The 14,490-nt window shown below is 40.2% G+C and overlaps 1 protein-coding gene across 5 annotated transcripts in view; it reads left to right on the top strand.

The window, feature by feature from the left end:
• Nucleotides 1–14,490, top strand: part of PDE4B (phosphodiesterase 4B) — a 480,594-nt gene that overhangs the window by 423,965 nt on the left and 42,139 nt on the right. The window lies entirely within an intron of this gene.

Below are 14,490 nucleotides of genomic sequence, written 5' to 3'. Positions count from 1 at the left end.
AATGGGAGCTACCATCTTTCAAGTGTGGAAAGAAATATCAGAGTTAAGATAAATTCTTCAGAAGTGGAAATGCCAAGAAAACCTTTGCTGAAATACAAAATTTTGTTTTTCTAAAGTCTGGAGCTGAGTTCAGTTAAGTGACGTTTATAGTTTACAAACCAGGGGAAATGAGGGCAGGAACGGAAGTACTGCTACATCAGGAGAAACTGGCCAAAGGAAGCCGAGCCAGCTGTGACATACACACTGTTGGCTTCTTTCTCAGAATCTCAAACAATTCTTGTTCGCTACTGTGTCAAGTTGGTTTGCCATGAAACCTGGGGCCTAATTTTATATTTTGTTGAATGTTATTTGGAAGTTCTGAATCTGTCATATAAAGCAACTGCTTGCCTACCTGTGAACAAGGTTGCAAAAAGCAAACTGTGAACCTTCTTACAACACATACGTGTACAACCCCACCCCAAAAAGAGTTACTTGGCTTTTTTTGTTCTGTGCCTTCATTCATCTCCAGTGGTTCTTACTGAATCACCCAGAACCCCATAAATCACCTCCAGAGTCTGAGTGTCCTGCTCTGTTCCTTCTTCCCACCCCCACCACTTCTACACTCCCTGAATCTCCACCCCTCTTATTTCAGACACCCGTGGGCGGATTAGATGTTTCTAAGAATGTCTGCAAGAGGACCCGCTGTATTAGCTCTGAAATCTATAATTATCTCAGCTTAATTAAACCACTGCAGCCACATTCTTGGACAGATGATGATAAGATTTCAAAGAAGCAAGATGAGATGAACGGCTGGCCCTACCGAAGTCTACCTAAAGGAAATCCTATTTTTGTTTCTTTCTTTTCCTTTTTATTTTTTTTATTTTTTTTATTTTTCATCGGCCAGGACTCCCAGGGAATAAAATGTTGAACATGAAACACTCAGATAGGGTGGTTATCTCCAAACCTGGCTGGGGATGAGACCACCTGGAGAAATTCTAAAAGGAACTAATTCCCAGAGCCCACCCCAAAGAGAAGACTTCAGTGCATGTCGGTTGGCCTGGGACTCATCCCCAGGAGATTCAGGTGCAGCTCTTTCACACACTGCTGCAGTGATGGAATATCAACTTTGGATTCAGGTTGGATGAGAAACAGTTCCAGCATATACCTAGTGTGACGTTGGCCAGGTGGGGTAATTTCTCTGAGCTTCAGTTTGCTCACCTATAAAGCATAAGCATAATAACTGCTTAATGGGGTTGTTGCAAAGATTAAATGAGGTAACGTTGCAAAGATTAAATTCTGGCTCCACTAAGTGTGTGACTCTGAGAAAGCTACCAAATTTCTCGGTTTCTCACTGTAAAAGAAAATGATCTATTATTATATAAAATAATACTCAGGTCAGGAAATTATAATGAAGATTAAATTAGTTCATGCATGTAAAGTGCTTAGAAACTATAACTGGTACTCAATAAAATTAACTACAATCATTATTGTTATTACACCTCTTTTAAGGTGCGTATTAGTGGGGGAATGAGCATTGACCTTCAAGGGTTTACGTCCTGGCTATAGCCTTATGATCTAGAACAATGCTGTTCAATAGAAATAGAATGCAAGCCCCACAGGTAATTTTAAATTTTCTAGTAAACATGTAAAATGAAACAGGGGTGATTAGTTTTAATAATGAATTTTACTTAACTCTACATATCCCAAATATTATTATTTTAACATGTAATCAAACATAAAACTTTATGAAGCTGTTTTACATCATTTGTTTTCATACAAAGTCTTCAAAGGGCAGTGTGTATGTTACACCTACAGCACAGCTCCCATCAGACCAGCCACATTTTAAGTGCCCAATGGTCGCATGTGACGAGAAACTACCATATCAGACAATGCAGAAATTCCAGATTTCTAAAACGAGTCCCTTCATCTGGATGGGCACCAGTGATCTCACTTGTAAAAATGGAGGTGCCGTTCACAGCTTGCTTTGCAGAAGAAAATGAGCAAACTTGAAAGTGCTTTGTCAACTTGAAGACACTATATCCAATAGGCTTTCTGCTCTCTGCAGCACCTGACTGTCAAATGCAACTCCATTCTCACGTGGTAAGTGCCCAAAGTCCTGTGTGATCTGAGACATCACCCAAGGAGAGCACGAGGGGAAGCACTTTCCTATAGGCAAGTCAAAGAGATTTTAGCTGCTGTTTCAGGAGATGGGAAATTTTCCACCGTCCCTCCTAATGGCAAACCCCTTTGCTTCTACTCTCCATTAAGTCTTGAAATTCCTTTGACAACTTCCATTCTACAATTAAAGATAAATTTAAGATATAAATAACCTTTCTATTCCCTCTGGCAACGCCCTAGTTTGGGACCTCACAACTTCTTAACTCCTAACCTCTCCTGCAAGTAACGATCCCTGATATTAATAATTTACCAAGTGCTTATTCTCTATTCCATCCTATAATCCTTACAACTTTCTGCTATTAGACCAATAATTTATCTTCTTATAGGCTGCACTGTACTAGCAAGAGCACTGAACTTGGAGTCAGAAAGCCTAGATTTAAGTCTCTAGGTTCTGCATTTAGTAGTTATATGGGAGTTAAGGTGAGACACTCAAACTTCAGTCTCTTCCTCTACGAGATAGAGACAATAGTACATCTTTCACGAGGTATGATAAGGATGAAAAGAAATTATACCAATGAAAGAGAGGTACAACTGCAAAGCATGACACACCTGTAAAACAGTATTAAGATACGTATAAACCACTTTGTGTGTGTGCCATTCTTCCACTGAACAGTTTTCAATGGTTCCCCATTGCCTGTCAAATCGATTCTTTCATCTAGCATAAAAAGCTGTCCAATATCTGGCCCTGACCATCCTACGTTTGCAAATCCATTCCACTCTACTCCTTTACTGAAATCCAGTGTTCTAACCAAATAAGTCTGTTATATTTGTTCTCCTTCAACGGGACTAAATGATGTGACACGTTTCTAATTTCATACCTTTATTCATGCAGTGTTTTGCCTTACCTCATTTTTTTCATTTCTCAAAATCCCATCCCTTCTACTTTACCCAGCTTGCAAATCTATCCTGATCTCCTTTTCCTTTATCTACTTGTGGTATCTCTGAACATTGCTTGTATATTTCATATGACAATTATCAAAATCTATTTCAGATTCTAGTATGTCTTAGTGCTTGGAGACCTGCAGTAAAGTGCCTAAGTACAGCTATCTGATGAGAATTAGATAACAAAGTGTGCATCTGATTTTGCAGAAATCCTCTTGATAGACAGAATATCCCCCATATTAAAACTAGCCAGCCTAGAAATCTAATCAAGGTATGAATGCAAAAGATGTGTAACGCTCATTAACTGTGGTAACATTTAACAGATCAGCAAAAAGAAGGTGGTTTATTTGGAGACTACTAAAAAAAGAACCAGGACAAGCATTCCTGACATTGTTTATCTAATACTATTTAGTAACAAAGGCTGCATTCCGTTTTGGTAATCAATATCCCATCTATTGATATGTTGGGCAAGTCAGCATTTTGAACCATATATTTTGAGCCTCTACTAAGTAACGGATGCTGTGCTGCATAAAAGAGCAGCCAAAAAGATATGTTCCCTGCCCTCAAGAAGATTACTATGTAATGGGTGAGATAAACTGAGAGAGATAATTTGGATGAAATACAGTCAGTTGGAAATAGAGGACTGAATATGGTTTGGCAGGAGGTTAGAGAAAAGGAGCTTAATCCAACCTCACAATATGTAGAATGCTTTGTAAAGGAGATGAGTCTAGGCCAAATCCTAAAAGATGAGTAATTGTTAACCACATGAACAGAGTTGGGAAGGCAGATGGAAATGTCTCAACAGGGACAACTACAGTTCCACCTCAGCAGTGGAGCTGAATATATCAGGCTTGAGGAAAGCAGCCACTTAAATCATCCAGCTACTCCCCTGCTCTGATTTCATGCTTACCAAGCAATCTGATGATTAGAGTTTGATCTCCCACGTCATGGAGCACGTAATAACCAGAAGACATGAGAAACTTCCAGTAAATTACTACTGTCCGTAGGTGAATTCAGTGGTCTCTGACTTCTCATTGTGATCCTGTGAATTAGACTAAAGTGTTTTGGTATGGACTACTTCATTTAATCCTCATGCCATCCCCCTGGAGGAAATATGTATACCCCCATTTTAGAGATAAGTAAATTAAGACAGAAAAATTAAGTAACTTGTCCAGATTCACACTGTTAATAAAATAAACGGCAGAGCCAGAAATCAAACTCATGTATGTTTTCCTCCAGATCCCAAGCTTTTTAATACTATTTAGTGAGCCACCTTGCAACCATTCATTCATTTGTTCCTTCAAGTTCATTCTTCAAACTGCAGCTAGTGTGATAATTTTAAAAATCAAGTTTGGCTAGGCCATTCCTTTGATAAGACTCCAGAAAGTTTTCCCATTGTTTCCAGAATAAAGTCCAAGGTTCTTTTCATGGCCTGCCATGGGGGTATATGACCTGACCTACACTTCTTGTATCAGTCTCTCTCTCTCTCTCTCTCTCTCTCTCTCTCTCTCTCTCTCTCTCTCTCTCTCTCTCTCTCTCTCTCTCTCTCTCCCCCTGTATTCCTGCCACATGGACTGCTTGCTGTCAGCTCACTGAGCACACCTGATGTTCCTTCCTCTTGTCTAGGATGCTTTCCTCCCTCTTTATACCCAATTCTTATTCCTTCGAATCTCATAACTTTCCAAGGTAGGCCTTCCCCAAACTCTATCACATCCCCGCTTCCCAGATTTTTCGGTCTTCTGTTTCTTGTGGTATTGCATTGAACACCAGCACAGGTGGATAATTAAGTTCCTTGAGCGCCCTTTCACACTGGTGGTACATGTTATTTACCGAATGAATACAGATTCCCCTTAGTAAGTAAATGCCAAAGTCAGAGTCCTTCTGAAGAGCAGGTTTTCTTAACAGTAAGGACACTGAAAGAGCTGGAGGTAGAGCAAAAGGAAAGAGGGCTGTGAGGCTGGCACAGGAAACACATAGTTTTGCCTTGTCTAAACCTGTCTAGGTGAAAGAAAGCGAAACTTGGGCCATTTGTTTATAACAGGCCCCATGGCTTAGCAAAAGAGATCATGGAATTTAGAATCAGAAAACTTAGGATCTCTCCCTCCCTCCTCCCTTTCTCCCTTCCTTCTTCTCTCTCCTCCTTTCAACCTCTCATCTCTCCTCTCCTCCCTTTCCTTCCCTCCCTCCCTCTTCTCTTCTCTCTCTCTCTCTTTCTCATCAGATGACTTTGAGCAAATCATTAAATATCTCCAAGCTTCAATTTTCTCACATGCATAATGGGAAATGTATGTCATCATCATAATAATTTCTATCTCTGAGGTTTATTTTTCAAGGAAAAAAATGAGATCTGCAAGTGAAAGTGCTTGGTAAAATATCAAGATATATATACAAAAACTAGTTGTGATTGGACTTTTTTATTTTTTTTAACTTGTAGAATTAGAGGAATTTGCTAAGGAGATTGGCATCAAAATGACCTACATTTCACTATTTCCCTTGAGGGCAGTGAACCTCTTCTTCCGTGAATCCACCCAGAGTGAAATCCCTGTCATGTGTAATTGCAAAGTTCCACATTTATAAAGACACATTAACAAAGTTCTGCCTAAAGAAAGGCACATGGGGCTTACAAACTGCCTGTGGGAAGAATTGTGTTACAGAGTGTCTAAGTGTTCTCCAGTTCCTGTGATTTGTTTGAAGAATGTTTTACTTAAGATTAAAATAACACGCTTTTTGAAATGTTGCATTGTAACACAGGTGTATTTCATTTACCAAATATTCATCAAAAGAAAAAAAATATATTGCACATAATAACTTAGGAGGAAAAGAAAAGCTATTGCTAACAACAGGGGAAAAAATCATAACAAAAACCAGTAAATAAATAAGCCAATAGTCCCAACCAATACCTTTAAATAAAGAGGCTGATTTCCATATATATGAAATTATTTTACATTTCAACAAATACTAATTGTACTGTGAAGAAGACCAGAGGAAAGAAATAAACATGCCAACTCCACCGCAGGCCGAGTCTAGTGAGGGCAGCTACAGGGCTACAAGTTGATGGATAAAGCTAGAGTCCTAATGTAGAGAATCCAACTAATACACCCTTCTCGTTTCCAAGGATCAGAAGAGGGGTTTTTTAGTTTTCCCATCAAGGAGTTCTTAATATTATTTTCCCCATGGAGCCTTTGCTTTAGAAAATTTCATCTACAAAAACAAAAACTGTATTTAAAGGTCATAATTAGTCTACCAAATTAAAATTTTGGGTTATTTTATGGAGGCTTATTTAATGTTATTTTAGTTATTTAATGATGTTCACAAATTAAGAGGTAGGGAAAGTCTTGGGATGTTTTTCTTTCAATATCAAGGGGTTGCTTTATTTTGAGGTTAAAAGTGCAGGTTTTGCCATGAACCTTGTTTTGAGCCTCGCTTTTTGGAGCCCTCCCAGTCATGCTGGGGATATGTTCAGGCTAGCTTGCTCCCACATCCGTGGACCACTGGGCCATTGCATAAGGTCACTGTGTAGTTGAGATACTGATCAAAGTTACTCCGCCGGGTGAGGGGAGCTGAAATTCAGCCCATGCATCACTTCCCATGCTTTCTTCCTAAGCTGTCTGTCAAGAGAGGGCACATTTTTGTAATTTCACAAAGGCACTGTATAAGTGTGGGGTGGGGAACAGGACAGGGGAGGAAGCTGGAAGGCTCTCCAGCTTCACAGACCGATCATTTTGGAAAACAAGGAAGGGATTTCCCATATAATCATTTAGTGCAATCGACCATACTAATGTGTCCTGTTCATTGTTGTAACCCAGCACCCAGCAGAAGGCTTGGCACAGAGTAGACCCTGTATTTTTGTGGAAGGAATGAATGAACAAATAGCTTTCTTGTACGATTCTCCACATCTGGAGGTCCACTAATTTGGCAGGTCAATCAGGATTTGGTGAAAGCAGAATGATACATTAGGCCGGGTCTATATTTCAGAAGTGAAAACCAACAAACTCGAACCTAACCAAGAGGCCATTTCCTATCTGAGGTCATGCACTTGGAGGGAGACTTTAGGATTTCATGGCCACCTTACACGTGCTCTCCTCCCTGGGAGCGGAGCCAAACTCCACCTATATCACCTATCAAGTATGTGGCAATCTACCCTCAAAAAAGTGACCGGGACTAAAGAGAGAGAGTGGTGAGGAGAGGGGCAAGGAAAAAGTTCCTGACACGTGCCAGGCATTGTACCAAATGCTGGGCATGCATTAATTCACGGACTTCTCATAGCTAGTTCATGCTATCTTTCTGTTTTACAGGTCAAGATATGGAGGCAAAGCCAGGCTACTTACCTTGTCTAAGGTCACTGCGCTAGCAAATAAATAGCAGAGCCAGGATTTATAAACAGCTGGGTCAGACTGCAATGTGTTCCACTCAATTCTGAGTTATAGGAGCATTGTTGTGTATGCAATAACAAAGCCAATGTCTCTTGGGGGGTATTTTTCAGCTGGGGGAGATTTACTCAAACTCTGTTGATACCCATTGCTATAGTTCAACAAAAGGAAAGGAAATGTTTTTAGAACTCCTGCTCTTTGTTTTTTAAACTGGGCTTTCCCTAGATGGGACTATCTGTTGAAAGCCTGCACGGAAAATCAAACAGAGAAAAGTACACCAATCACAAGCGTAGATCAGTGAATTTTCGTAAAATTAGCACACCCACGTAACCAGTACCCAGGCCCAGAAATATTAGGTTGGTGCAAAAGTAGTTGCAGTTAAAAAGGTTAAAAACAATGGCAAAAACCACAATTACTTTTGCACCAACCTAAAAGCTCATTGTCAGCCTCATAAAAGGCCCCCTCAAGTCCCCTCCCAGAACCAAACCCTCCAAGCTAAGCACTATGTTGAATTCTAATATCATAGATTCAGTTTGCCTCTTGAACTTTCTATAAGCTGAATCATATTTTTATGTGCTCTTTAATACCTGGTTTCTTTTGCTTGACGTTTATGTTTATGAAATTCGTCCTTGTTGTCTGTGAAGTTGTTCTGATTGATTTAACTACCACACAGCCTTGCAAATAGCTAATGTCTTCTCAGAAAGTCTGACTATGTGACACAGTTAAACAAAAGATTATTTACTTTTTTTTTCTATGCACTGTCTTTGGGTAGAAAGTGGGGAAAACTTGACAGCTCTGTTTCTCATATATACAGACCTGTGTTAAAATTGCATTTAGAATGACTCCTTTTATTAGGAATTTAAAACAATCAAACTCATAGAAACCGAGAGTAAAATACTAGGTACCAGGGGTTGGACGTAGGGGTTTTGGGGAGGTGTTGGTCAAAGGGTAATTGTTTCAGATACATAAGATGAATGAGCCCTAGAGACCTCCTGTGCAGCATGGTACCTACAGTTAATACTGTATTGCATACGTAAACATTTGTTACAAGGGCAGATCTTATGTTTACTGTTATTATGACACACACACACAAAAAGAAGGAAGGAAACTTTTAGAAGTGATGATGAAAGTTTATGATTCTGTTTATGGTGACAGTTTCACAGGTGTATATTTATCTTCAAACTCATCAAGATGTATACATTAAATATGCACAGATTTTTTTATATGTCAATCATACTTCGGTAAAGAATGCCTTTAGGTATAATTTATAGAAAATTTATATTTGGGGTGCAGTGTGATGGTTTCCTTTGCTAATATGCGTGATTTGGAAGAGGCCACTTACTTCTCTGCACCTCAATTTTCTCATCTGTATTGAGAACGGTGGTATTGAGGGTTTCAAAACTAAATGATACAGGTATATAAAGGGCCTCTGTTCCCACCTGTCACAAAGAGCAGTGGGGGTCATAAGATCACAGTTTCCTCCACAAAGGATGGAGCCATCTGAGGTCTGTTACCAGCTGAGGCGCTGATTTCGTAACTGCTGAAATCTTTTCCCACGTTCTTAAACTATGAGCAGCTAGCTCTTGGTGGCCAGGCCCAGGTTTCCCATGACCCTTTGCTGTCACCTTTCTCTAGGTCTCTCCTTCCCAACACCTCTCTCCTAACACATACATTTCAACTGGATTGGCGTGAAAAAACTAGGGAAATTAGAATATGACCTAAGTATTAGCTGGAGTGAAAAAGGGGGCAGATCATTAAAAAAAAAAGGATGTTATGCAAGAGTTTGTATAATATGATCTCCTTTGATTATATACGTATGGATGTACACATGCATACACATACATGAAAAAATCTACACAGAGGAGTTAGGGATAGGGATCTCTGCTTGGTAAAGTGTGAACATTTCATCATTTCAAAGTTTTGCTTCTCTGTAATTTTGTAAATTTCTATAATGTGCCTATATCCCATCTATAATAATAAATGAAATGTTTACAAAATACACATACTTAAAATATTCATGGTCTGATTTTGCGTGTATGCTCCTATTCTGCCCTCCCTGTGAGAATATGGTATTTTTCTTTCCCTTAGTTTACAGAAAAAAATGGAGTCCCAACAAACTTAGGTAACTTGCCTGAAGTCACGCACTGAAGCAAGATGCAGGACCAGAACCTACCAGGTCTGCTGAGTAAATACTGCACAGCCTCCTGTTGCTATTGGCTGTTAGGTGCATCTGAAAAGGGAAGAGACTCAGGAAATGACAACATTTAGGAAAGCAATTACATAATCTTCATAGAAAAGACCCAAGGGTAACATGTCACTTTTAAATGCAGCATTTTCGGGAATACGTGCATTTTCAGCACTGAGCTAAATCCTCTATTTCTTAGACCAAGATGTAGTCTTGCAAGGAATCTTGCTCTAGTAATTTAACCTCTGACTTCTCAGCTGGTGCCTTAAGGTAAATTAAAGCTAGTCATACCTCTTCAGTGTCTGCTACACAGATATGTTGCAAGGATTAATGAGTAGTGTGCTTGGAACTCCTTTGAGAAAAGAGCTATATGAATGCCACATATTATTACCAGATTAATATTAATTATAATTGTTCATCCATTCTCTCTTCCTGTTTCTCAGAGTCAAATGCAATACCTACCAGATCTTTAGGAGGAAGTAAATCTTCCTTTGCTGTTCTTGTTGGAGTGAGAAGGAAAGAAGGAAGAAATAGAAGGGAGGTTGGTTGTCCCTGCTCCTTCTTCCCTCTGGAAATTTTTGACAAATGGAGTTAACGCCATGACCATACACCATTCCATTACCTGCTCTTAGCCCCTGCAGACCTGCTTCTGTGGTACTAAGCAGCTCCTTTTCAGAGCCACTTTGGTAAGACAAGAAACAGGACCAGCTTCATATTCATGTAACCTGTGCAGCTGCACAGGCCCCACCCTCATAGGCATCTCATCGTCGCTGTCTTGAAACTCGTCATAATTTTACCTTTGATTTTTAAATGATTTTTAAGTGAAGTCTGATGGGACAATGGAGTATATACTCCAGTGGCTTAGAGCCTTGGCTCATGTGCTGTTCCATCGCCTGCCATCTGCCTGCCTTCCCTGGACACATTCTCCACCACACATTCCCCTCATCCCTGGTGGCCCAGGACTCAACCAGCATCCTTCTCCCTGCCTTCACCCATGAGCTGGCATCCGTTCTCCTCAGGGGCCTAGGTGTAGATGCAAAGAGTGCATGTGTACCTTGCAATGTCTCAGGTGCGGGACATGTTAGCAGCCCTCCCTGCCCTAGGTTGGCAAGGATATAACATGGTAGACAGCGACCATGTCTTGGCGGGGGTAAGCCTGTTGTCCACCCCTGATCCAGCTATCGAGTACATCCAAATGCAGAGGTTTTAGTACACTTAAGGGTCATCTGTCTGCTTTGGATTGGAGCATTGCTACTGTGGAAATGTCTGGCTTTCATCGAGCCTGTTCCTGGCTGGGGCACAGCGTATCAGTCTGGCAGCTGGCGGGCAGGCAGGCAGGGATACCCTAGCAACTGGTGAGCTGGGCGTGTGCCCTGAGTCACAGGATGCAGCGCCTCAGGAGTCCGGTGAGGGTCTGCCTTCTCCTCATGGTATCCCCAGGCCTGAGGGAATGTGACATTAAAGAGAAATAAAAGACACCATGCCATTCAGTAATAGTGACAAATGTGCAATAATAATGTGACATGTTAACAATAAGCAAACCTGGAAGTGGGATACGTAGGAACTCTCTACACCATCTTTGCAACTTTTCTGTTAATCTAGAACTATTTTAAAATTAAAAATTTAAGCAAAAACAACATCACCATGATATGTCATGAGACAGAGAGAGAGACTCCAGAAGAAAGGAAAAGCATCATACTTGACTGCCTTTAACAGCCCTTTTTCCTGCCTTCACAACAAGGGGTCCTGCATTTTCATTTTGTACTGGGCCCTGCAAATTATGTAGCTGATTCTGACTATAAAACCCCTTGTTGAATATGCAATTCTACTATCTCCTTTCCTATTCCTCCCCACCCCCGAATGCCAGTCTTTTGGGTTACCTGGACTGCCGTTAATAATTATATTCCTATGTATGGATCATCTACGAAGAACTGGCTACATACCAGACACTTTATATATTTATCTCATTTAATCCCATTATAACTTTGTGAGACAGATATTCATATCTTTATTTTAAGATGTAGGAAACTGAGGTCCAGGACCACACGGCAACTGGTTGAAGAGAGAATCAAAATGTGTGAGTCTCACTTCAAAACTGATGCTCTTTCCACATGGCTACAGATGTTCCATTCAGCCTCTAGGTGTCCAAGTATTTTGCAGGCTGCTTGGGCAAGCACTTTGGTTTCCATCCTCCAAGTACTTACTGAGTATCTGCTAGGTACCAAGCCCTGGCTCTGGTGCTGGTGTTACGATGTTATAGTGTGAAGGTCAGTCCTGAGCTGCTCTTGTTCTTTCCTTTGGCTGTGCCCATGATAAGCAGGGTTTTGATGCCCCCGTACTTAGCCCACTCTGACATGTGTCCCTCTTGCCTTAGTTAGTGTGATAAGAAGGCTCTAAAATGGGTCACAAAGAGTCTTCATTCCATATTAAGAATCTGGGAAAGTGATGGTTACTAGATGGGAGGGGTTTTCGGGTTTTGGGTGAGAAAGGCGAAGGGATTAAGAAATACAAATTGGTAGTTACAGGAGAGTCACGGGAATGTGAAGTACAGTGTGGGGGATATAGTCAATAGAATTTTTAAAAGTATGCATAGTGTCAGATGGGTAGTAGGCTTATTGGGGGGAATCACTTCATAAATTATATAGCTGTCTGACCACTATGCTGTACACCTGAAGCTAATACAAAATAATATTGAATGACAACTATAATTTTTTAAAAAGTAGTTGCAGGGATGTGTAGTGCAGCATGGGGAATATAGTCAATAATGTTCTAATAAGTATGTACAGTGTCAGGTTGGGGTTATCACTTTGTGAGTTATGTAAATGTCTGATCACTGTGTTGTTCTGTATGCCTGACACTAATAAATAAACAATGAAAATCTGGGAAGGAACAAATCCTCATTAACTTGAAAGTATTTTTGACTTAAAAACGATTGTGGCTGACCAGAAGAAGGGAGGGCAGTGAAGTAAGGTCTTGTCACACCTGTTGGACAGTCACTGACATCTCAGTATTATATCAACTCTAGGAGCACATATGTTTGTGCCTGTTCTGTGTACTAGACAATGAATGAGCTGTGGCAGTTAGACTTAATTGGATTTTGAAGAGTCCTCCTACTTCTTCATGCTTTTGTTGCTATAATTACTGTATTTCCTTTGTCAAGTTGAGTGGAAATCAGATCCCCTTTTCCTCTTCCTGAAGGAGAAATGTGATCTATCATCTTACAGTAATTTTGCATATCAGCCTATTTAAAGGGCTCAGAGCAAGTCACTTACTCCCCACCATCCCTAGTGAATGTCTGATCTTAGTTACCAAGAACCGCAGGTTGTGATGTGGAAAATACCAAAGTAGTAAAGCTTGAGTAGGTGGGAAGTGGTTGGACTTTTTCTTTTTGGAGAGGCCTGGAATGAAGATGGGAGGGTTCTGTCACTTCAAGAAAAGCTTCCTTTGGAAAAGAGTTCTCTTTGGAAGGAAACAGGAAGCAAGGGGATGTTTTGGGCACACTAGAGAGTAAGTGGGGACAGTCTTCATGTTGAAACAGCATTGCAAACTCAAAGAGGAAGAAAGGAGGAAAGGTACATGCAAGTCTGGCTGGAAATGAGTTTTACTAAAAGCACCTCAATTCTTGTCTTCACATTTTTGAGGAGTGTGAAAAAAATGGAGGAAGTCATCTCTAGTGGTTTTGTGGTTTTTTTAAGTATGACATACAGGATATTGAATTTTAACCCCTGTTTATACTGAAGTGAAGGCATATTTGGGGGATAAACAAAATACCTATTCTTTGACATGTGTGTCTGTGCCCCAGTGATTCCAGTCACTTGGAATCACTCCTTTGTTTATTCCCCTTTCTGCGTTAAGTATGAGTACTACACACATAAATTTATTCAAAAAATAATAAAAGGCTATGTGGTCTCCCTACAGTTTCTGTATAAACATATGAAAAACGTATCCTAAATCTGACAGAAATGTGTGTAGTCTTTTTCTTCATTGTAGAATTCCACACAAGATTTTCAATTTTATTAGTGCCTATTGCTTGCATTCCAGAAAGCCTGGCAGAGTTCATGGATGCCGTTCCCCTCAAAATCAATCATGTATGCAGGAGAGTCTGACAGATTTTTACAACTGTCTGTAGCATCATTAACCCATCTAGCATTTATAAAATTATTTCAGTGTTTATTAACACAAGGTTCTTAAGTCAATAACCTTGAGTATTAGTTTAGGCTCACAAACTTTTGAGTATGGAATGACATGTTGTGAACACTTAACAAGAGTTTTATTATCCAGCAAAAATATGATCTTAAAACCAATATTGTTTTGAATGGACCACTGAGAAATATTTCCAGAACGTCTAGATCCCTACAGCGACAAAGCAGAGCCCCCGGCTTTAATCAAAATGAAAATCTGCAGCGTTCACATCTGGCTCCACCTGAAAGTCCGGTTCAGAATTTCCCTGTGATCCTGGCAGTTGCAGAAGAGAAGTTTTAGCTTTGTTTAGTATAACAAGAGCTGCAGGACTCCCAGCCCAATAAACTTGTTCTTATAAAACTCCAGACAGTTTCTCTTAGACTGAAGTCTTATCAGGGAGACCTCATTTTGCCTCTACTTAAAGGAGAAATTCAGAAGAGGAAAGGAATAGCCTATGCCGGTCAGTGTTTGCTGAATTAAAAGTTAATCCAACTTGTACACGTTCCCGAGAATGAATGGCTGCATAGCCTTCCAATGAAACTCTCAGTCCCCCCACCCCCAACTATTTAACTGTATGTTTCATTTAGGAGAACAGCAAAATGAGAAAATGCTTTCCTCATTTCTCCTCTAGACAGCAAACACTCAGAAATGACATCACACACCCTAAAGAGCCCCAGGATGACTAAGGCAGACGGAGCCTGAGAAAACTCACTG

This window comes from Rhinolophus hipposideros (genome assembly GCF_964194185.1).
Source record: "Rhinolophus hipposideros genome assembly, chromosome: 8".
In the NCBI taxonomy this organism is placed as follows: Eukaryota; Metazoa; Chordata; class Mammalia; order Chiroptera; family Rhinolophidae; genus Rhinolophus; species Rhinolophus hipposideros.
This window is presented reverse-complemented; position numbering and strand designations above follow the sequence as displayed.